The sequence below is a fragment of the Pan troglodytes genome, chromosome 1 (genome assembly GCF_028858775.2).
Source record: "Pan troglodytes isolate AG18354 chromosome 1, NHGRI_mPanTro3-v2.0_pri, whole genome shotgun sequence".
NCBI classification, from domain to species: Eukaryota; Metazoa; Chordata; class Mammalia; order Primates; family Hominidae; genus Pan; species Pan troglodytes.
In genome coordinates this window covers 25,387,950-25,412,983 of record NC_072398.2, presented here as the reverse complement: position 1 = coordinate 25,412,983, position 25,034 = coordinate 25,387,950, and the positions used below count along the sequence as shown (strand labels likewise).

At 48.3% G+C, this 25,034-nt stretch overlaps 1 protein-coding gene across 1 annotated transcript in view; it reads left to right on the top strand.

The window, feature by feature from the left end:
• CAPN2 (calpain 2) overlaps positions 1 to 25,034 on the top strand; it is a 63,564-nt gene that overhangs the window by 6,107 nt on the left and 32,423 nt on the right. The window lies entirely within an intron of this gene.

Genomic DNA, 25,034 nt, shown 5'->3' with positions numbered 1-25,034 from the left:
TTGAAGGTTTCAACCCACAGGGTTCTCCACCTTTAGTATGAAAATTCCCAAAGCTTCTAGGAAGTCCCAGCAATGGGGCCTGGCGCTGTTATCTAAGATTCTCATAGAATCTGCCCTCAATGTTCTTTTGCTCATAATAAATGCAGGCCTATAATTACTGGAGCAGATTATTTGCTCTGATAAACCAAAAATCTATTTTCTGCCATCAGCCTCAGCTGGCTGGCTCCCCAGGCAAGTTCATCAGTAACAAAATCAATCAACTAGAGTTGTACCTCCTGTCCTCACCCACCTAGCAGAGGTTCTGTTACTCATATACTCCTAATACCAGCTGATAACAGCTAATATGTGTCTCTAAGGCACCGTGATTATTCCCATTTTATAGATGAGGATGCAGAGGTCCTCCTACAGCTAAAGTGGTGGCTGGTACCCCCGACCCCAGGGTATGTTTAATTCCTGAGCTAGGCTCCCTAAGACGGGACCTGGAAAATTTTCTAGCCCTGAGGAATGTCAGAGCATCATGTGAATCATTAGGACAGACAGACTGTGAGGAAGAACGTGACCTGGGTGGGAAAGTTTGTCTGAGCTCAGGCTCTGCAGATTCCTGAGATGCCAGAGCACATTCTTACCTGCAGAAAACACTCCTTTCATTTCTTTTCTTCTCGCCCCACAAAAGACAGAAGATAGAGGTCCTTGAGCACCCAAGGCAGATCCTCCAGGAAAATCTATTCATTAGAGAAAATGGAATTGATGGAAACTTTGACCAACCCCGGGGGCTTTAGAGAATCCAGAAACAGCCGGCGCGGTGGCTCACATCTGTAATCCCAGCACTTTGGGAGTCCGAGGCAGGCAGATCACCTGAGGTCAGGAGTTAGAGACCAGCCTGGCCAACATGGTCAAACCCTGTCTCTACTAAAAATACAAAAAAATTAGCTGGACATGGTGGTGGGTGCCTGTAATCCCAGCTACTCAGAAGGCTGAGGCAGGAGAATTGCTTGAACCCAGGAGGCAGAGGTTGCAGTGAGTAGAGATGGCACCACTGCACTCCAGCCGGGGTGACAGAGAGAGACCCCATCTCAAAAAAAAAAGAGAGAGAGAGAGAATCCAGAAACAAACACAGCAACTGCCTAACATCTGCTTCAAAGTTTAACAACACCTTAAGTGCCAAAGTGTAAGCAACAAATACATGATTTAAGTCCTGTGTAAATACCACTGGGCCAATTGGAGAGGAGATAGCAAAGGTTAACATTCCTGGGAGAAATTTCCCTCCCAGGGGAATTATAAACCAGGTGAAATGTAAACCTTTTAAAAATTTCTTAGTACCTAGTCTATAATTTCTCAGGGGTGTGTGTGTGTGTGTGTGTGTGTGTGTGTGTGTGTGTGTATAATGCAGTATTGGTCATTTTGTTCTTTCAGCCTTTTATTTTGGAGGACTCTAGTTAGATCACAGTCTGTGAAATGTGGTATACTGTACTCTCACCCTGATTCTGGCACCTGGCCAGTGGGTGCTGATGGGGCCTTGACCTTCACCAAATCCCAACAGCCTCACAAGCACCAGGAACAGAGGCCATGGCAGTGACATTCTGCGACATGGCCAGAGATATGAGCCTAGACTCAGCTCTGTTGGTAGTCCGAAGACTGGGCAAGTAATTACCTGGAACTTCCATCTGGAACCTCCGTCTCTTCCAAAAATGGAGAAGGAAGGAGGGTGAATGGAGTGACCTCAGACACCCCCTATGATGTTGTATTCAGCTATTCTAAAGCCATTCCCTGGTTTCTAACCAGCTATTCCTCATTCCTTGTGCTAGAGGGTTAGAGCACTACAAGATCATCCTATTTTCTCTCTCTCTCTTTTTTTTTTTTTTTTTTTGACAGGGTCTCACTCTGTTCCCCAGGGCTGGAGTGCACTGGCAGGATCTTGGCTCACTGCAGCCTTGGCCTCCTGGGCTCGAGTGATCCTCCCACCTCAGCCTTCTGAGTACCTGGGACTACAGGCACATGCCACCACACCTGGCTAATTCTTGTATTTTTTTGTAGAGACCAGATCTTGCCATGTTGCGCAGGCTGGTCTTGAACTTCTGAGCTCAAGTGATCCACCCACCTCGGCCTCCCAAAGTGCTGGGATTACAGGCGTGAGCCACTGCGCCCAGCCAAGATCATTCTTTTATTACACACAGAAGGAGTAATAACAGTACCCATCACCTGCATAACAGTATGCAATTCATAGAGCATTTTTTCACTACAGTATTTCATGTACTCATCCCAAATCTAAAGTAAATATGCTCACCTCACTGTACAGATAAAAAAAAAAACTGAGCCACGGAGAGGGGAGAGTAAGTGTAAAGCCACACAGCTAGTAATTGCCAAAGGATTGAACCCTGGTCTGATTTTGAATCCTACACTCTTCCTAACCCATGCTCCCTCCAATTTGCCATAGTGCTATGCTGAGGAACCATTCTCAGCAAAATTCATCTTCTCTACCTGCGCTTTCTACCCTGAGCCTTACTCAGTTCCCCCAGGGAACTTGGGCAGGTGACATTCTTAGACTTGTGCACTTTGCAACGCCCTGCCCTGTTTACTGTGCTGCCCAGCAGTGTTTAATCCACAAACACCCACGCTCCTTCCCAGAAGGCTCAGCTTCCAAGCTTCACCAAAGTCATTTAAACCATGTTTACAGAGCTGCTCTCACCAAGAGCCATCTCCATTGCAGAATATAGTTGTGTAAGAATTGATTCAGCAGAGAAAAATCTGCCCTTCTGAAGGAAGGGCTGGAGACCCAGCTGGAGCCTCCACTGGCTGACCCTGCAGCTAAATATGGCTCTGAAATTGTGGGGTAATAACCACATTCTTACAGGTGCTTGCCACTTGAAATGGCTTCCAAGGACCCAGGAAACTCCAAGGCTGAGCTGCTCCTACCTCTGATGCTTTACTTTGCACTGGGTCACCACTGAGCTTTCCCCACAGCCTCACAGCTCACGGATGAAGGCAGCTACCCCAGCCAGGAAGGCATAGGTCACCTTGCAGGCCTCTGGTTTCCTGGGGTAGAGCCCAAGGCTGCCAAGGCTGTTGAAACAGCACACCCCCATTTCATTGTAACCCAGCAAATGTTCCCTGGGCCCCTCAGAGGTGGGTCAACCTGCCTCCTTCTCAAGATGTCACATGGACCCCCAGAGCACCCACTGGGAGGTGTTTAGCTACAGGGTGCCCCACCCCACAGCCTAGCTCAGCAGAGAGTGGGGAAGGGACAAGACCAATGGGAAAGGCAAGCCAGATGGGGAATTTTCCAGTCCTGTTCCTTCTACCACTCATTAGCCACTTATTTGGACCCAACCCCTCTGAGCCTCAGTTTCTTCTTCTGTGAAATGGGAATAATGATAAGGATCCCTTCCCAGGGCTGTGGAGAAAAGTGAGATTTATACAGGCAAACACACTTGGCACACTATAGAATCCCAGACAAATTCAAGGGACCAGGATTATCATTACTGATTCCGGTTATGTGAAAAGTCCTTTTGCCAAATTGCCAAAGAAAAAGAGGATGGTGGAGGAAGAGAAAAGGAGGAGAAGAAAATAAGTTGGGTTGGAAACCAGATCCTTGTCCTTGAAAATTTCATAATCTAAGGGTGGAAATGCCAAAACGAGGAGAGACAAACTTGTGGCCTGTGTTTGGGTAACACACAGATTGAAACTCAGAAGAAGGAGAAACATATGGGGAGAAAATGAACACAAAGGGGTCAGATGTGCATTCCTCAATTTTAAAAATTGAATATTTAAGTGTTTTAAATAATTTTTATTTCTTTTCCTTTCTTTCTTTCTTTTTTTTTTTTTTTTTTTTTTTTTTTTGAGACAGGGTCTTGCTCTGTTGCCCAGACTAGAGTGCAGTAACAAAACCATAGCTCACTGCAGCCTTGACCTCCTGGGCTCAAGCAATCCTCCCACCTCAGCCTTCCAAGTAGCCAGGACTACAGGCACGCACCACCTCACCTGGCTAATTTTTGTGTGTGTCTGTGTGGAGGTGGGGTCTCACTGTGTTGCCCAGGCTGGTCTCAAGTTCCTGGGCTCAAGCAATCCTTCTGCCTTGTCCTCCCAAGGGCTGGGATTACAGGTGCGAGTCACCACACCTGGCAAATAATTTTTAAATTATAAATTTAAAAATGCATTTTTATAATAGGTACCTTTAAAAATGTTAATAGACTTTTTTTTAAGAACAGTGTTAGGTTTATAGAAAAGCTGAGATGATAATACAGGAAGTTCCAGATACCTCATACCCAGTTCCCCCTATTATTAACATGTTACATCAGTGTGGTACACGTGTTATAATGAATCAGCATTGATGCAGTATTATTAAAGTCCATGCTTTACGCAGATTCTCTTAGTTTTCCCCTAAGGTTCTTTCTCTATTCCGGGATCCCATCCAGGACCCCACGTTTCATTTAGTTGCCAAGTCTCCTTCGGCTCCTCTGGGCTGTGACAGTCTCTCAAGTCTTTCCTTAATTTTGATTACCTTGACAGTTTTGGGGAATATTGATCAGAGATTTTGTAAGATGCCTGTCTATTGGAATTTGTGGTGCCTTTTTAATAAGTATGCAGTGGCTCACACCTGTAATCCCAGCACTTTGGGAGGCTGGGGCAAGAGTATCGCTTGAACCCAAGAGTTTGGGACCAGCTTGGGCAACATAGCAAAACTCTGTCTCTACAAAAAAATTACCTGGGCTTGGTGGCACATGCCTGTCATCCCAGCTACTCGGGAGGCTGAAGCAGGAGGATCACTTGAGCCCAGGTGGTAGAAGCTGCTATGAGCCGTGCGCTCCAGCCTGGTTCTGGAGCCACTGCACTCCAGCCTGGGCGACAGAGGGAAAACTTATCTCAAAAAGTAAATAAATAAGTACCCATGTAGTTAAAATGTTTAAAGACTAGCAAATAGATGTTGGCTGGTTTGATGGAGAAAGCAAATCCATTCTTTTTCTTAAAAATGATCTCTTCACCACCAGTCCCAGCACCCCCCTTACCAGCCTCCCAGGGCACTGTCCATGGCTACATTGTCCGTGGGCCATCATGTCCCCTCGGCTTCTCTTCTGGTTGTAAATGCTCTTGCACTTTTCTCCCGTGTGGCTGCCGTCCACGCTCCCAGCTGCCTTCCCTCTGCACTTAAGATCTAAGATCTTAGAGACGAGATGAGACATCTCTTGCCTTAGTGCATCTAAGACAGCTCATCAACAGGTCCAGGTGAACTGCTAACACTGCTGTGTTGCTTGGAGGCCCCTGTCCCACCCTGGCTGCCTCAGCTTTGGCCATGGTACCCACGGTCTCCAGCTACATCAGATGCCTGAAGAACAAATCTCTCCTTAGCTCTCCCTGCCCCCTCTCCAGGAATAGGAGCAGTGGGACCCCCTTCAAGAATCCCCCATTTCCCATATACTTTCCTGCAAAGCCACAGGGCGTGCAAAGCGGGATTCCAGGGCTCCAGCCTGCCCCCCATGGGCCTCTGGATCCAGGGGTGACTCTTTGCCTGTTTGGGTGCCTCTTTAGATTTTCCACCAGCTTCCTGTGGCCAGGAGCCAGACCACGCCCCTATACGGCCATAGTTGTCTTATCTTGTCTCTGAGATTAGAAGGTTGGAACAGATTTTCCTGATGCCCCACTACTTCTGACATTCTGTGACTTTAGAATGTTACCTTCCTCGACAGCCCCCTGCACCCTCACACATCTGGCTTTAGCTGGACTGGTGTTTGTGAGGAATTATATCTCCACCTTGTTCAGCACCAGTCCCCAAGAAGACCAGCCAAGGGACACTCATCTGGGGATTTGAGAAATGAAGGACCGTGGGTTCCATGAGGTCTGTTGGGGTCCTGGCTAGCAACACTGTCTGGACGATTGAGCCCCAGGAGGAGGTGGCCTGGCCAGCAGGTGTGCAGTGAGGCCACTTCTAGACCACCCCTGTCCCATAGAGCTTCTAGTGATGACGGAAACCGTGTATATCTGCACTGCCCCAAACAGCAGCACTAGCCCTGTGTGGCTGTGGAGCACTTGAAATATGACTCATGCAACTGAGAAACTGAATTTGTAATTTCATTTAATTTAAATGTAAATAGCCACATGTTCCTTGTGGCTGCTGCACTGCACAGCAGCAGACTGTTGCGCTCTGGAATCCAGCCTCTCAGCCTTTACTCTCCAAAGCGGGATAGTATTCACATCGGAGCCAAGCAATGCACAGACATCAATAAACAGGCAGGGCATGGTGGCCCATGCCTGTAATCCCAACACTTTGGGAGGCTGAGGTGGGAGGGTCCCTTGAGCCCAGGAGTTCAAGACCAGCCAAGCAACATAATGAGAACCCATTTCCACAAAAAAAAAATTTTTTTTAATTAGCTGGGCATGGTGGTGTGCACCTGTAGTTCCAGCTACTTGGGAGGCTGAGGTGGGAGGATCACTTTGAGCCCAGGAGGTCAAGGCTGCAGTGAGTCGTGATTGCACCACAACATTCTAGCCTGGGTGATGGAGTGAGACCTTGTCTCAAAACAAACAGCTAAACCTACATCAATAAACATCTGTAAATATCAGGGTAGAGAATGAGGACTTGGTGTCTGGCAGTTAGGGATTGGCCTCTTATTCTGCCACGTACTGGCTCTGTCATTTTGAGTGGATCACTATCCTCTTCACACCTCAGTTTCCTCATCCGTGAAATGAAGATAATAATAGTGCCTACTATCAAGACCATCCTGGCTAACACGGTGAAACCCCGTCTCTACAAAAATACAATATGAAATACAAACAATTAGCCGGGCGTGGTGGCACGCACTTGTAGTCCCAGCTACTCAGGAGGCTGAGGCAGGAGGATCGCTTGAACCTGAGAGGTGGAGGTTGCAGTGAGCCATGATCGCACCACTGCACTCCATCCTGGGCAATAGAGCGAGACTTCATCTCAAAAAAAAAAAAAAAAAATTGTGTCTACCTCAGAGGACTGTAAAGATGAAATGAAATAATAGACATAAAGCTCAGAGCTCCAGAGGCTGGTACATAGTAAAGGTTTAATCCATGCAGATTGCACGTTCTCTTTGGGGACAGTACAGCTGGAGGGGAGTACTGTCAAATGAGGTCGGGTTGCTGAGGTGGAGACACATTGTGGCACATCTTGAATACCCGACTGGGTCCCAGCTTTAGCACTTGACATTGGCGGCCACCTAAGTCTTGGAGAGGGGTGTGACAGAGGAGATGGTGTCCCAGGGGCAAGGTCCGGAAACTCAGAAGAGTTTCCTGCTGTAATTTTCTTGGGTCACACAATGGTCATGGCCTCCTGATGTTTCCCACAAAGGGCCAAAGGCCCTTCAGTGCCAAGGAACGTGGACTCTCTCCTGTCCCAGCACATACACGTGCTTCCAGTACCTTGTGATCTTTAGCCGTAAGTTTCCACTCACCCATCTGCGAAATGGGAACAATGACGATGTTTGCGTCCTTTCTTTTTCTTTTCCTACAATGCAGGGAACTTTAAGACTATGTGACAGAAAGGTGCCACTGGAACCCAGGGCCTCGTGGGTTTCCTCCGTCTCTCGGGAGACCAGGATCCGAGTGAGAAAGTTTCCCACGTTCATTCTTGTTGGGCCCATTCTCAGGATGATGTTTCTCCTGTATTTTGCTACCCCAGCCCAAGCAAGACTTTAGTAGTTCAGCTTTGTGAATCCCCCCAGGAAGTCAGGAAAATAGATACTGTCTTTGGGCTTCCTCCAGGAGCTAAGAAAGGAGAGTTCCTGAAGAGCAGGAATTTAAGACAGGAATTGGCAGCCGAGGGCAAGGTTCCACCTCCTCCTCCCTTCTTCTGTGGGGTCTGTGATGAGAGCAGGGATGGGGAGGAAGAGGGTGGGTTTGCCTGCGCCTGGGGGGAGGGCAGCCATCAGGAAGGAGCTGCCACCTCTGCTGGGGTACTGGAGATTAAAACTCTGATATTGACTAGTGACCGTGGGGGCGATGGCCCAGGAGGGTCAGGGCTGCAGGGAACAGGGACACAAAAACGACAAAACATGCAACAGGTTATGTCCTTCTGGTCCAGGGCACGGCTGAGACAGGCAAGGGACTAGAGAGAGGAAGAGTGAACGTCAAGCCCCAGCACCCTCGCCTCCCTCCCATCCTCCCTTTTAGGGCCTCCCTTCTGGCAGATAGGGCAGGGAGAAGGGAAAGGAAAGGCCTGGGACACGTGGTTTGGATCACTGGCTGTGGCTCACAGTTCTGATGTGTGTGCAGTTTAGGGAAGGAGGCTGAAGACTTCTTGTTAATAAGGGTGGGGCATGAGTAAAATGGAGGATCTGCCCCCTCCCCTCCCAGCCCCTGATACAAATGATAGAATGATTGTACATGCATGGGGAATTCCACTTTGGGGGTATCCTTTTCTGGGCTGCTGCCAGACTCTGAAATGAGTAACAAAGGGATGGCCCAGGGTGACTCATCAGCTACCCTCTCGCAGGCCTAGCACGCTGGCGGGGTGTGCATTTCCTCTAGAGAAGCCCCTCCCTGCCAGTTTCAGAGGGGTGGCCCTGAATTGGCTTTTCAGAGGTTCCTTCTCCTCCCTTCCAAAGCGAAGACCCACAGCTGCCTGAAAATGTGGCTCTCCGCCTTCTTGGGCTGCCTAGGACCTTGAGAGATGTGTCTCTCTGGGACAGGGTGTCAGGTCTGCTGGAGATTGTTAAAATGCTGTTGTCTCAGGAAGGGTGAAATTTAGCCAGGAGCAGTCTTCAGTATCTTGGTCTGTTTATCGTGTATCTAGCTGTCAGCATGCAAAACAAAAGAACAAAAGGTCTAAAGAAATACAACACAAAACAAGTACGATTTGAGATCCATCAGGGTTTCTCAACCTTGGCACAACTGACTGGATAATTGTTCATTGTAGGGGGCTGTCCTGTGAATTATAGGATGTTTAGCTGCATCCTTGGCCTCTACCCACACACCCCCGTGTGCCACTCAAAAATGTCTGCAGACCTTGCCAAATGTCCCCTGGGGGCTTGGCGGAGTTGGGGGGCGCATGGAATGCCCCCAGTTGAGAACCACTGGCAGAGCAGGAGTGAAGGGGGAGGTACTGTGGGGGTCACTGGGCACACAGAATGCCATTTGGGGAGCCTGGTGCAAGGGAGTGGCCGGATGGGAGGTAGGAATAGCAGTGGTAATCAGTAGGTGAGTTGCTGAAGACAAACTAAATATTCTTTCCAGCATTGCTTCAATCTAATCCAGCCGCAAGTATGAGTAAATACTGTAGGAAAGGAGAAAACATTGCATGTACGGGGTCAGGGCAGCATTGCTGGGATATTTGAGCCTGTGGGAGGGGAGCTTCAAGCTTCCCACTAGCATTGGGAGCAACACAGCTAAGGAGGAGAAGGGCCCTCCCTGCTTCTTGGAGAATGGTTCCACTGGCAGGCCATTCCGTCTGCTCAGCTTCCTAGCTCAGGTGCCTTTCCAAACCACACATCAGCAGGGAGACAGTGGGAACATCTCAGGTCCAGGGTACCTTGGGAACTGCAGAGCAGCTGGGTGGCCTGACACTGGCATTTCTCAGTGTTGGCTCCATTCTCTTGCTGGCACCCCCAGGTGGGAGACTCTGTTAGCAGGTGTATCTTACTATCCCTGGCTCCCTGGTATGCATTACAGTTCAGACTCCCAAGCACAAGCTCCCTGTTTTGTCACACCTGTATCTAGTGTGTAACAATCCACCCCAAAACAAATGGCTTGAAACACAGGGCATTTTGTTCTCTCTCATGGTTCTGAAGGATGACGGGGCTGAGCTGGGCAACTCTCTCCTGCTCTCTCAAGTGGTTGCAATCAGATGGGGATGGGGACAGAGTCATCTGTAGGCCCCCTCAACCACATGTCTGGTGCCCGGGCTGAAGGGTGGATCAGCTGGGGTCCAGGGATCTCTGTCTCTTTTGTGGTCTCCCCATCACAGGGACTTGAAGGTAGCTGAACATCTTACAGCAGCTCATGTCCCAAGAGAAAGACCTGGGAGCTGTCTCATCTTTACGACCTAGGCTTGGAAGTCACATAGCATCACTTCTGCCATATCCTATTCATTGAGATCAATGAAGGCTCACCCAGGATCAAAGGGAAGGGACATGGAGCCCACTTCTAGATGGAGAGTGGCAGGGTTCTGGAAGAACATGTGAAACCAGAAATATTGTTGCCACCATTTTTGGAAGACACCACGATTCCTCCCCTTTGAATAAAGGCCTTCTTGTCCTTTACCAGTAATAACCCAAGCTGCTTGGACATTAGCTCTTCATGGTTTGCGGGGTGGGGAGGATGTGTTTTCTGGGACTTCCCAAGGTACACAGTAGTGAAGGACTTCACAAGCTGGGCTGATGTGCCAGCTTCAGGACTCCACTCACCCCCAAGCGTTCTGAGATGCCCATGGGGCTCAGGAGCCCTGACTTGCACAAGCCAGCAACTGCCTTTCTGCTTCCATTCAGCCAGCTTTACTGGGCATCTGTTATAGGAAGAGCAGTGGGCTGAGACTTCAGCAAAAAAGACAAAAGCAAAACACAATCCCTTCTCTATACAAGGTTCTTCCCTTTCTGTGTCCAACCAGTCCCTCCATTCTCGGTCCTTAACTCATCACCAAGCTGCCATTTTCTTCTATTCCCCCATTACTCCAAGGCGGGCCTCAGTTCTCACCTGGAGTCTGGCTCAGGATGCCTACAGGTGGCCCCAGAATTGTAATGGCTTGACATGCAATTTTTCAGCTTTACAATGGCATGAAAGCAATACACATTTAGTAGAAACTGTACTTGAAGTACCCATACAACCATTCTGTTTTTCACTTTCAGTACAGTATTCAATAAATTACATTGAGTTGTTCAGCATTTTATTTTAGAACAGGCTTTGCCTCCTTAGATAATTTTGCCCAACTGTAGGCTACTGTAAGTGTTCTGAGCACAATTAAGGTAGGCTAGGCTAAGCTATGGTGTTAGGTAGTGTCAACAAAATAGTCAAATTCTGTGAAATATTTAAAGAGTTTATTCTGAGCCAAATATGAGTGACCAAGGCCTGTGACAAAGCCCAAGGAGGTCCTGAGAACCTGTGCCCAAGGTGGTTGGTTTACAGCTTGGTTTTATACATTTTAGGAGAACAGAAGTTACAGGCAGACATCAATCCAGAAAGGCGGGACAACTTGAAGTGGATGGGGAAGGCACAGGGGCTGGAGGGGGCTCCAAGTCACAGGTGGATTCAGAGATTTTTCTGATTGGCAGTTAATTGAAAGCATTAAGTTATTATCTAAAGACCTGGAATCAAGGCCCGGTGCGGTGGCTCACACCTGTAATTCCAGCACTTTGGGAGGCCAAGGCGGGTGGATCACCTGAGTTCAGGAGTTCGAGCCTGGCCTGGCCAATGTGGTGAAACCTCGCCTCTACTAAAAATGCCAAAATTAACTGGGCATGGCGGTGTATGCCTGTAGTCCCAGCTACTCAGAGGCTGAGGCAGGAGAATCGCTTGAACCCAGAAAGTGAAGGTTGCAGTGAGCCAGGATTGCACCACTGCACTCCAGCCTAGGCAACAAGAGCAAGACTCTCTCCCAAAAAACCAAAAAAAAAAAAAAAAAAAAAAAAAAAAAAAAAAAACGAAAACCTGAAATCAGTTGAAAAGTGTGCCTGGGTTGAGATAAGAAGTTGTTAGAGACCAAGGTTTTTATTATGTAGATGAAGTCTCACAGAGGGCCACTCTCAAAGGCAATAGATGGCAAATGTTTTCTATTCAGACCTTTAAAAGGTGCTACTAGATGCTCAGCTAATCTCTTCAGGATCAGAAAAAGACCTGAAGGGAAGGTGATTCTCTACATCAAGCTTGTCCAACCCTCGTGCTGCCCAGGATGGCTTTGAATGTGGCCCAACACAAATTTGTGAACTTTCTCAAAATATTATGAGATTTTTTTTTTTAGCTCATCATCTATCCTTAGTGTTAGTGTATTTTACGTGTGGCCCAAGACAATTCTTCTTCTTCCAGTGTGGCCCAGGGAAGCCAAAAGATTGGACACCCCTGCTATAGAATGTAGATTTTCCCTCAAGAGACAGCTTTCAGAGACATTTCAAAATCTGTCAGAAAAATATATTTTGGGCTAAAATACTTTGATTTCTTTCAGGGCCTGCTATCTGTCATGTGATGCTCTACTAGAGTGTGGTTGGAATTTGGTATCTTATTGCTGGGAAGAGTCTGTTTTGTGAGTCTTAAGATCTCTGTTTTCAGTTAACGCTGGTCAGCTGTGCCTGAATTCCTAAAGGAGGAGGATAAAATGAGGCATGACGAACCTCCCTTCCCATCGTGGCCTGAACTTGTTTTTCAGGTTTACCTTGGAATCCCCTTGACTAAGGGGGCACCCATTCAGTTAGTTAAGGGGCTTAGACTTTGATTTTTAGTTTACAGTAGGCTGAGGTGTATTAAATGCATTTTCGACTTGCAATATTTTCAACTTCTGATGGATTTGTTCAGCTGTAACCCCGTTGTAAGTTAAGGAGCATGTATACTTGTATCTAATCCACTTTGGGCATTGCTGCCAGAAAACCTGTCCTCAGGGAGCTATGGAAGTAGTGGAGGCAAATTATTAAATGGATGGATTAATTCCAAGTTCAGATCATGTTGGGAGTCAGCTGGGAGTCAGTGTGAGGATCTGGGAGGGGAACAGTAAGGGGTTAAGAGAGATACCCCAAAGGATGATTAAGGAGGGAGAGTTGGAAGGAAGGTTTCCCACAAAGAGGAAGCAGGGAGTGATTCATTCTGAAAAAGGCAAATATTTTATTATGCTTGGAGGGTCTGGTGCAGAAGGGGAAAGGAAGAGAAGGAAGTTTGGCTTAAATTCCCTTAGGAGCCAGTTCAGATTCCTAAGCTGGCCCGGACATCCAACCCAATCCACCTAGCCCCAGCCCTCTCCAGTTCCCAATGCCCAGCCCCACAATGCCTGTCCTGCTGCCTGCCTGTTCTGGACTCTGCACTTGACCTTCCCTCTCCCTGAAAGTGCCCCTGCTCTTCCTCACCCAGCTCCCCACTCTAAGCCTTCCTCGCCCACCCCAGCCCTCCTACAGTCCCAGTCTGCCCTGTTCAGACTCAAAGCCTCATGCTCACCACCATCATCCACAACCAGTTTCCACGTCTGTCTCCTGCCGGCTGTGAGCTCACTGCCTCAGAACCAGCGCCAGTCTCCTCTAGACCGAGTACAGGCCTGGCACGGAGCCAGGAATGCACCAACAAGGAGCCTGAGACTAGATTGGAGGGGAAAGAGACATGTCCTCCAGAGTTGACTTACGCAAGGACAAAGGTGTGCAGAGGCACGGCAAGCTGGGCCCCAGGCGAGAAGCATGGAGTGAGGGATGTGGAGGCAGCGGAAGGCATCCGGGAGTCTGGGCTGCCCCGTGGCAGCTCTGTGTTCTGCCTGCTCTTCCTCCAAGATGAGCTCCCTCGGCCAGTGTGTGAAACGTGTGTGTGAGTGTGTCACCGGTAAGCTGAGTTCTTTCCCTACTTGGTATCAGTTGCAAAGAAAGAACACTCAGTTGGAAAAAAAGGCAAGAGGGTTTTATTCCTGACCAGGAGAAAGAGAAGGAGGGGGCTCTTGCTCTAAAGACACCTTCACCCCGAGCCATGGAAACTGGGGAGTTGTAAGGAGATAGGTGTGGGGCAGGGAGGTGTGTAAGCAGGTGCGGGGTCACGGTGTGGGGGTGGAGACCTCTAGACGCTCAGGCCCAGGTCATAAACATGCCTCTCCATACAATGCATGATGTGTTACCAGAAAGGGGTCCTGATCTAGAACTAAGAAAGGGTTCTTGGATCTCGCTCAAGAAAGAATTCAGGGTGAGTCCATACAGTAAAGTGAAAGCAAGTTTATTATGAAAATAAAGGAATAAAAGAAAATCTACTTTATAGAGCAGCCCTGAGGGCTGATGATTGCCCATTTTTATGGTTATTTCTTGATTATATGCTAAACTTCTTGATTATATGCTAAACAAGGGGTGGATTATTCATGCCTCCCCTTTTTAGATCACTTAGGGTAACTTCCTGATGTTGCCATGGCATCTGTAAACTGTCATGGCTCTGGTGGGAGTGTAGCAGTGAGGACGAGCAGAGGTCACTCTTGTCACCATCTTGGTTTTGGTAGGTTTTGGCCGCCTTCTTTACTGCAACTGTTTTATCAGCAAGGTCTTTATGACCTGTATCTTGTGCTGACTTCCTATCTCATCCTGTGACTTAGAATGCCTTAACCCTCTGGGAATGCAGCCCAGTAGGTCTCAGCCTCATTTTACTCAGCTCTTATTCAAGATGGAGTTGCTCTAGTTCACACGCCTCTGACACATGTTCAGAAATAATGGTGATTTTCTTCTACAGGTGGGGACGTTAACATTATAATGACATGGTAAAGTTCTGAAGGTAACAAGGGGTTGCCTGTTCCAGTTTCTGCCAGTTTTGGGGGTCTTATCTCCCTCTGGTATCTGGGCAGAGGTCAAGAAGCTCTGGCACCATCAGGGGCCAGCTTGTTTCTTTAAGCAGCTGTGCCTACAAATAAAGGGACTAAAGAAAACAATAAGAAAACCCATTTATTTCCTGGGGGTTGCTCTGGTATCCAGCGTGTTTTACTTCACCAAGCGCAATTCTTCCCAGTGCAGGCACTGGGTGTAACTGTGACAGCCAGCACCAACCTGCCCACATACCTCCTGTCCTGCAGGACTGTCAGCAGCCTCTGCACTCTAGTGTGACAGAGCCACAGGTAGCTCAGGTGTGCCTCAGCCCAGCCTCTCCTGCACTCCCCCTCCCCTGGCTTCCCAACTCTGCCTCACTTCTGTTTGTGAAGGAAAGACAGCAGTAGCGGAAGGGAAAGAAGGAGAAAATGCAGAGCAAATATTATGCTTTCCTCTTGGAAAACCTCCAGGAGCTGCAAATATTAGTAACCCAGCTGCATCCCACCCCCCAGGATGGGCTGGGCCTGTCACACAGCCAACCTTCAGGACGCAGACACCCAGGCTGGGGAGCACAGCTCTGGAAATTTACTGACATGGCCCTGAATGAATTTATCTTTTCAGTAGAAGGCCCTGGAGTTTAAAGGAGTCATTCATAAGGTCTGTCTGGGAGTGCCTTGTCCTCAGAGGAGGGTCTGGGTGGGTTGGAGTGGAAGGAAGGGCTGGCTACCTGGTGTGCTCTCCGTGGGTCCCCAAGAAAGGCAGCCCTGCTGGGGGCAGTGAAGCCCTTATCCAGGTCACATGAGTCTTGGAAGGGGAAGGCTGCTGTGCTTAACGATTCAAAAACACAAATCAAACCTCCTTTCCCAAACAAATTAGAAGGTGTGGAGGAAGCTTGAATTCAGAGAGGATTTCCCAGAGACCCATAGGCAAAAGTGGCTTAACTGAGCCCAGTGGGTGTCCCAGAATGGGCCAGAGAGAATGACACTAAAAAGTCTTTGAACAAATGAGCAAATGAATACAGGAATGCTCATCTGCCATAGGCACAAACGTGGTAAACGTTCCCTGAGAGAACTGACAGCCCAGGGGTGCAGGGAGAGAAACGGTCCCAACTGCAGACTGGGTCCCAACTGCAGACTCGGTCCCAACTGCAGACTCAGGAGGAGGGAGGCTGTTAAGGGGCCGTCTTTCCTTCTGTTATGTGAGGAGAAAAGCAGGGAAGGGACCTCAAGGCCAGCCTCTCCCAGGAGCTGCTGTTCTCAGCCCCGGGATCCAGCGCTACAGGGAAGTGCAAGGGAGGCTCCACAGTCCCGGCTGGAGACCCGGTCAGGCCTGGGTGGCCACTCTTCTTTGTAGTGGCCACCCTCGTGTCACCAGCAAATGCTTTTGTATCTACACCCTTCTCAGTGCTCACCCCTCTTTTAAAAAATGTACTTTCTTTTTTTAAAAAGAGTTGGGTCTTGCTTTGTCACCTATGCTGGAGTGCAGTGTTGCTGTCACAGCTCACTGCAAACTCCACCTCCTGGGCTCAACCCATCCTCCCACCTCAGCCTCCCAGGTAGCTGGGACCACAGGCACACACCAGGACACCTCGGCCAGTGCTCACTATTTACCTTTATTTCTTCCTTATTCGGACACCCCTTGCTTCCAAAGAAGAGTTTCGGAAGGCTCAAGACGGTGAGACAGACACCTTATGCACTGCTTCACTCTCCCCCGCAGCTCCCCTCCCTCCTCACTGACCCCCGGCCACAACCCTCTCTCCTTGCCCCTCACCAGCCGGCACCCTTGGCAACCCTGGCACCCTTTCCAGGACAATACTGCCAAATGTGGCCAAGGTCTGGCACACCATGTACCAATCGAAACTCCACTTCCCTTGAGTTTCAGTTTCCACGCCTATAAAATTAGCAAATGAAAAGAGCAAACACTTGGAGACACTGTTCTCAATGCTTTGCATATTTTTTTCATGTAATTCTCAGTGCCATGAGACAGTCTATTATTATTAAACCTATGTTATATATGAGGAAACTGAGGCACAGAGGGAGTAGTTTCCCCAGGTCACAGTCAGGATTTGAACTCCATGGTCTGGCTCTAGTGTTTCCCAACCATTCGGGGTGGGGAGCAGAAACCAGACTGCTCTCCCTAGAAAACAGCATGTGTTTGCCTGTGTGCCAAATTTGCATAAAACATTTGGGGTTCCAGGTCTCTAAAGCCCATGCATGGAACCCCGGTTTCCCTTCTCCCACGTGATCCTAACAACCTGCCGAGGATACACCTCATCACGATCCTCCTTTCACAGCTGAGAACACACCAGCTTAGAGAAATTAAGAAGTGTATCCAAGCTCACACAATCTTAAGTGGCCAGATCAGGACCAAAATCCAGGTCCTCTGGCTGGGCGCAGTGGCTCATGCATGTAATCCCAGCTCTTTGGGTGGCCAAGGCGGGTGGATCACCTGAGGCCAGGAGTTCAAAACCAGCTTGGCCAACATGGTGAAACCCCATCTCTACTAAAAATACAAAAATTATCTGGGCATGGTGGTGGGCGTCTGTAATCCCAGCTACTCGGGAGGCTGAGGCAGGAGAATTGCTTGAACCCAGGAAGCAGAGGTTGCAGTGAGCTAAGATGGCGCCATTGCATTCCAGCCTGGGCAACAGAGTGAGACTCTATCTAAAAAAAAAAAACAAAAGAAAAAATTTGTGGTCTTCTAACCACAAATCCAGTGCCCCTCCCCAACCACCTCTGGTCCAGCCTCTTAGATCTATCTAGGATGTCTTTCCACCATACTCCTTTCTGGTTTGAGAACCACCTGAAGGCTCAACGTGGCTGTGGGGTGCTCCGTGGAGCCATTTGGCCTGTGCCCAGCAGCGAGGGGGACAGCCAGCAAAGGTACCCCCGCCCCTGCCAGCCTGCCACCTACTTGGGACCTTTCTTTTCTTTTTTTTTTTTTTTTTTGAAACGGAGTCTCGATCTGTTGCCCAGGCTGGAGTGAAGTGACGTAATCTCAGCTCACTACAACCCCCACCTCCTGGATTCAAGTGATTCTCCTGCCTCAGCCTCCCTAGTAGCTGGGACTACAGGCGCATGCCACCATGCCCAGCTAATTTTTGTATCTTTAGTAGAGACGGGGTTTCACTATGTTGGCCAGGCTGGTCTTGAACTCCTGATCTCGTGATCTGCCCACCTCGGTCTCCCAAAGTGCTGAGATTACAGGGTGAGCCACCGCACCCAGCCTACTCGGGACCTTTCACCACCGAAGTGACCAGCACCCCTGCCCAGAGTGCCCCGGTTCTGTCCACCAGGCCAGCAGGGACCCCGCCTCTGGGATTGTTTGCTGGAGGGGTCCTGGACAATGTAGAAAGGGCAGCACACAGCCCTGGGCAGGAAGGGAGGCAGGAAGAGAGATCCTCAGGGGCTGGGCTGGTGGAGCAAAGCCAGCCAAAGGGGAGTGAGAGGGCAGTCAAGCACCTAGAAGCCAAGGAACCCCAGGAGGATGGCATCGGGCAGGTGCCTCCTGGTGCCCAGAGACAAAAAGATGTGTGGGAAGGTGACAGAATCAAGCGGTGAGGTCAGTGCTTTGAGGGAGCAGGCAACCACCAGCCTCCAGTGACACATGCCTTTCACAGGGATCCTGGAGGTCCCCATCTGGGAAGGTGGAAAATCTCAGTTCCAACCTAACCAAAAGATACAGGGGCAAGTTTGGCCTTGAAACCCTGGACCATCTGCCCTGGGTGATTTCCTTTCAACAGTGCTGGGTCCAGACTCCCAGAACCCTACCTCTCCCATCTTCCCCCATAAGCCTGCTTTCAGTCCTTTTCACACGAGAGCATTTAAATCCAAGGGTTCCCTTTCCCCTGGGTATTTGCAGCCCATCTGATCTCTAAATGTAGAGTGAGAGCCACTTGTAGAAATTAAGTCTAGGCTGGTCACAGTGGCTCACGCCTGTAATCCCAATACTTCGGGAGGCTGAGTCAGGAAGATCACTTGAGACCAGGAGTTTGAGACTAGCCTGGGCAACATAGCAAGACACCTCTACAAAAAAAAAGTTTTTTAATTAGCTGGGCATTGTGGTATGTGCTTGTAATCCCAGCTACAAGGTGAGGTGGGAGGATCACTTGAGCCCTGGAGGTCAAGGCTGCAGTGAACTATGATTGCACCACTGCACTCTAGCCTGGGTGACAGAGTGAGAACCTGTCTCAAAAAAAATAAAAATAAGAATAAAGAAATTAAGACCAGATGTAGGGGAGATTTGTGGAGGAAGGGACAGGAGGCCCCTGAAATCCCATCCTGTAGGCAGCCCCTGCTTGGCTAAGCATAAGGCTCATGGGGCACCCAGGTGGGCTTTTTCTGGAGAGGAAGCAAGGCAGAAAACCCCTCCATTTTCCATCCCCAGCCTCTCAGGTCTGTGCCAGTTGAGTGTCTTCCAGGACAGAAGCATGGCTGGGTATGGAGGCAGCCTGGATATAGGGATGGCCGGTCTGTCAAGCCCATGGTCAGGACCTTCACGGGGCAGCTTAGGAACCTCCAGGCAGGGCCTCATCTGCTGCCTTTAGTAATAAACATGGCCAGCAACAGCCAGGGCCCTGCTAGTGGGAGATGTCGTCGGTAGCCACCTTCCTTCTCTGCAGAGACACCGTCTGTCCCATGGATGAGCAGAGTCCCCTGGGGACCCAGCTCTGACACTTGTCCTTGCTCATGTCCAGGGTGCTGGACAGACTGAGGCAGGTGTCAGGCTCCTGGGATGAGAAAGGCAGATGAGAGATGGGAGTGGGAGCTTTACAGTGACTTAGGCAGAATTGCTTAGTATTTACATATGCCTTACCTCATTCCACAGAGAATTTAAGGCCTGACCAAAAGACACGGAGAGAGAGAGAGAGAGAGAGAGAGAATACAATAACGCCTTGTACTGTAAAGAAAAACAGTCAGTTCTAAAAGAAAAACAACCCAGAAAGAAGGGAATGTCAAAACCTGGAGAGGGGAGAGGGGAAAAAAAAGGCATACATGCTTTCAAAAGCACCTTAGGGGCTACAGATGGGCCCTATACTTAGTGTTGACACCCAACAGCCATAAAAGAATCTCACTGTGCCCCCAGGGGAGCACAGGGAAGGTCTGATTCTAGATTTTTTCTGTGCCATTTATTTATCTATATCCTCATGCACAAGTTCTATACTGTTTTAATTACTGTAGCTTTTTATGTGTTTAAACATCTAATAGAGGTAGACTTCCTTCTCTTAGATTTTTTTCTAGCTATGCTTCATATTTAATTTTTAAATAAACTTATCAGAATCAGCTAAGTTCAAAAACAATTTTTAATCTTATTACCTTTTTTTTTCTTTTTTGTGAGACGGGGTCTTGTTCTGTCACCCAGGCTGGAGTACAGTGGTACAATCATAGCTCACTGCAGCCTTGACCTCCCAGGTTCAAAGTGATTCTCCTGCCTCAGCCTCCCAAGTTGCTGGGACTATAGAAGCATGACACCACACCTGGCTAATTTTTTAAAAATAATTTTTATAGAGACAGGGTCTCACAGTATAGTGAGATTTCAGGGTGGTCTTGAAATCCTGAGGGCTCAAGAAATCCTCCAGCCCTGGCTTCCCAAGAGCTAGAATTACAGGCATGAGCCACCGTACCTAGCCCTATTGCTATTTTTATTAGCATTACATTAAGTTTATAGGCTAACTTAAGAGGACATGGCATTTTTGTGATAATGAGTTTTTGCAGTCAAGAACGCAGGCCAGTTTTTTTAAATGGGGTAAATGATTATCCAAGTGCCTCCAGGCAGGCTCATGTGCACACCCTGGAGTCAGTGAAGAAGGTGAACAGCTGACAGGAGCAGCCTCCCAGTCAGAGAAGCCCTGCACACTGTTGGAAACAGACAGCTTGTGTCTGGAGTCTTCTGTGATCCGAGGAGGAAGCGTGGCTGAGTCCTTCCCAGAAGAGGGTCTGGAGCTGTGAGTTGGGGACAATTGTCAAGATTCTAGCAGTGGAAGTGGTTCGTGTGCAGGTGCAACCTGCCCCGCAGTCACGGGACACAGCCACATGGAGCCGAGCCACGCTCTCAGAGAAGGAGCCAGGGAAGAAACACCCTAACTGCACTCCTCACTTCTTCTGGCCCCCAGCAGCCATAGGCCCTGGGCCCCCGGTGAGATACCCATAGAGGTCAGCTCCCAGGCAGCAGGATGGAGGGTGTAGACTGGACATGAAGAGGCAGCTGGAATGTATCGGGCACTCAGCTCCAGCTCACCACGATCCAGGCACTCAAGTTCCCAAGACAATAGTTTCTGCTCTCAGATAAATGGAATAATTAAGGATCAAAAGGTTATCAACAGGTAACCAAGCATAAACAGATTTTTTTTTTTTTTTTTTTTTAGACAGAGTCTCACTCTGTGCCCCAGGCTGGAATGCAGTGGTGCAATCTGGGCTTACTGCAACCTCCACCTCCCAGGTTCAAGCGATTCTCATGCCTCAGCCTCTCGAGTAGCTGGGACTACAGGCGCGTGCCAACATGCCTGGCTAATTTTTGTATTTTTAGTAAAGATGGAGTTTCACCATGTTGGCCAGGCTAGTCTTGAACTCCTGACCTCATGTGATCTGCCCACCTCGGCCTCCCAAAGTGATGGGATTACAGGTGTGAGTCACCATGCCTGGCCCATAAGCAGATTTTGTACCTGAGCAGGAAGGCTAAGAGCTTGTAACAACTGAACATTCCCCCCGGAGAGGAAGGCAGGAGTTTTGCTTGTGCCAAGTGCACTGTTCAGACAGTCCTCTGAGGTACACCAAGGTCTGAGTAGCCATCCCACCCTCCCCTCTGCCAAAATTTTTGTGTGACTGGAGAGCAGAGCCCTCCTCCAAAAAAAAAAAATGAGCACAAGGAAAATACTATTTGCAGATACATAATGTTAAAACCATAGGTCTTTCTTTTTCTAGTCCCATCCATATGGCAACATTCCAGGAGAGGCCTCCGTCACTGGAAGGCACCCTCAGGGGCTTTCCTGGAGCTAAAAACAGTTTAAGCCAAAAGTTATTTGTAGCATCTGAGTTAAACTCTTCGTCTCACCCTTCTCGAGCTAGCTGGCTTATTTTATCCGGACTAGGATATAACAGCTCTAAACAGGCTTTGCCAGGAAGAGACGTCATGGACTTCAACCAGGGCACCTGACCAGGAACAAATCACTGCAGGATGATCTGAAAGAGTTTTCATAAATTATTTTACGTAAGGTAGATTCTGACCTTGATGGGGACAGCCAAGGTTCTGGACCCTCAGCTGGGAAAGATGGGACTAAGTCTACAACTGCTGAGGTTGTAGAACAGGTTTCTTGTGGGGAGGAACCCTCTTGTGGACATGGGCCGTCGAGGTGGAGTGAGAGAACACTGTGCCACCTGGATGCTGAAACACCATTGAGTCACCTCTGTTTGAAATGCTTGTTCCCTGGTGCCGTAAAGAAATAGCATTTGAACATAAATTTAATGTACTCAGCAAGGCCATTTTTATAAAGGGTACACTCTTCAGGAGTTTTGCCACGAGAGTACACTGAACAAAGGAGACAGGGTCATTTATAACCTGACGCGTCCACCCTACTGCTGTGTCCGGTTTCCATTGGCTGGAACAGGACCTCTCATTCTGTATTTGTCCCGATTGGCTAACAACTTAGAACTTTTTAAAAGAGGCAAAGGCAGAGAAGAACAAAGGAAGGAGGAAGTAACTTGTGGAATGCTGAGAAAGGTAAAAACACCTTTAGATAAGGAAGAGGAACAGGCTATGACCTAATGCTTGCTTGGACCAGTACAAGCATGCCAGGGAAAATACTTAGGCTAAATTGTGGGAGCTAAGAACATAAAGTACATTGATTTCTTTATCATGGCTAGCAGATATTTAAGAATGTTAGCACAGGTCTTTGAATAAATTTTGCTTCTAAGAGAAGTTACTATTTATTCCTAATTAAATGGGGAGGAAGGTCTTTGAAGAGAAACCTTTACACCTCTTAAGGACAAAAGTCCCCAAGACATGTCCAATTTCGAATTCAATTAGGTGAATTCGAAATTGACACCAGCCTCTTTGCAGAGGAGACTGTTTTGGTTATACATCAAAAGCCTGTGCTTTGCAGATAGACCTGACAGCCACTAATTAGCTAGGAGCGTTGGGTGATCCAGTCCACCTCCTTAAACCTCAGTTTCCTCAACTATGAAATAGAATGAAAATAGTACCTACCTTGGAACTGTTCTGTGACAAGGAAATGAGATAACATGATAATGTGCATAAGACTTTTAGCTCGGGGCCTGGCACACCTAAGCCTTTGTGTAATCATTGTGTAGATCTTGTCACTGAGAACGCTTACACGAGCAGATATTAAAATAAAGGAAAGAAGTCAGTTGGGTAAGGGAGCTTCCCAACTTGGTTCAAAATATTTTGCTGATTGGGGTGAGGGAAAGAGTGAAGGAACCAGAAGCAAAAAAAGTAGGATTTCAAATGCTTCCCACCTTTTTAGAAATCAAGACATTCTTTAGTGGCCTCTACATCTCCTTCAACTCCAGAATTTGGAAAACTGATGAAAAACTTTTTGAATCTTTGGCTGTAAAATATATATATATATATATATATATATATATATATATATATATATATATATATATATATATATATTTGAGATGGAGTCTCATTCTTGTTGCCCAGGCTGGAATGCAATGGCACAATCTCGGCTCACTGCAACCTCCGCTTCCTGGATTCAAGCGATTCTCCTGCCTCAGCCTACCGAATAGCTGGGATTATAGGCGCATGCCACTATGCCCAGCTAATTTTTGTATTTTTAATAGAGATGGGATTTCACCATGTTGGCCAGGCTGGTCTCAAACTCCTGACCTCAGGCTATCTGCCCGCCTTGGCCTCCCAAAGTGCTGGGATTAAGAGGCATGAGCCACCACGCCTGGCCTCTTTTATCTTTTTCTTTTCTTTTCTTTTCTTTTTGGGGGGCACAGAGTCTCACTCTGTTGCCTAGGCTGGAGTGCAGTGGCGTGATCTTGGCTCACTGCAGACTCCATCTCCTGGGTTTAAGCAGTTCTCCTGCCTCAGCCTCCCAAGTAGCTGGGATTGCAGGCGTGAGCTACAAGGCTACCAACTGACTGACTGAGGGGATGTGTCTCCACTTACCATAGATCTGTCATTAGCGTATATAGGCCTCAAAGAGCTGTAAGCAACCATGTCTAAGTGCTAACAGGACAAGCTAGGTCAGGAACTCTCAGGATGCTAAGTCATCGACTAGAATTCAAAGAATTCAGTGAGCTTCAGCTGGTCCTGCTGGCTCACGCCTGTAATACCAGCACTTTGGGAGGCTGAGGTCGGCGATCACCTGAGGTCAGGAGTTAAAGATCAGCCTGGCCAACAAGGGGAAACCCTGTCTCTACTGAAAATACAAAAAATTAGCCAAGCATGGTGGCAGGTGCCTATAATCCCATCTACTTGGGAGGCTGAGGCAGGAGAATCACTTGAACCCAGGAGGCGGAGGTTGCAGTGAGCCAAGATGACACCATTGCACTCCAGCCTGGGTGACAAGAGCGAGACTGTCTCAAAAAACAAAACAAAACCAAAGAATTCAGTGAACTTCAATAACATATATATATGTTACTGATATATATAACAATATTACATATATTACATATTTTATATATATGTGTGTGTATATATATATATATTTTTTTTTTTTGAGACAGGGTCTTGCTCTTCTGTCACCCAGGCTGAGTGCAGTGGCATGATCACATCTCACTGCAGCCTCCACCTCCTGAGCTCAAATAGTCCTCCCACCTCAGCCTCCCAAGTAGCTGGACCACAGGTGTCTACCACCACACCTGGCAAATTTTTGTATTTTTTGTCGAGACAAAGTTTTACCATGTTGCTGAGGCGAGTCTCAAACTCCTGTGCTCAAACAACCCACTGACCTTGGCCTCCCAAAGTGTTGGGATTACAGGCGTGAGCCACTGCGCCTAGTCTTCAGTAACATTTTTAATAAACCTGTCAATTGGCGAAAATAAATCCAACAGTGAATTAAACTCCTTTGAGGCTACTTCCCATTATTGTCATGGGAAATTGTAGGAAAGTGCACATTCCTTAAGAATGGAGTAAACTTCCTCATCCTCTTCCCACGCCCCCTCCCCTTTGTTTGTGTTTTGTGGTGAAGATGACCCCTCCCTGCAAACCATCTGGGTGCTGTTGCTGGCATCAGCTTGCTTCTAACTGCATGAAATGATTGTGGTGCCTTCTGTGCTGAGAACCTAGCACTGGCACCAAATGGGTGCCGAGTGCTTACGCACCTGCTCTCATTATGCCTCACACTTATCCATGTCATGGGGGAGGGTTCTGAGGCTCAGAGAGGGACCAGGCTGCCTGGCCAGCTGCCCACCTCGTTGTGCCCATCCTTGTCTACCCCTTGAAGTGACCTCTGCCCCTCCGCACAGAAACCCTTCGGGACAGTCCAGCCTTCTGCCTCTGACTCAGGGCTTTTCCATCTGCACTGCTCCGTACTTACTTCCTGCGATTGTACTCCCTGCCAGAGCCTCTTTTCCTGGCTCTGACCTTCCTCCTAGGAGGCGTGCAACGTTTGTCCCCTTCCCATCTAGCACTACGTTTTCTTTCTCTCACTCA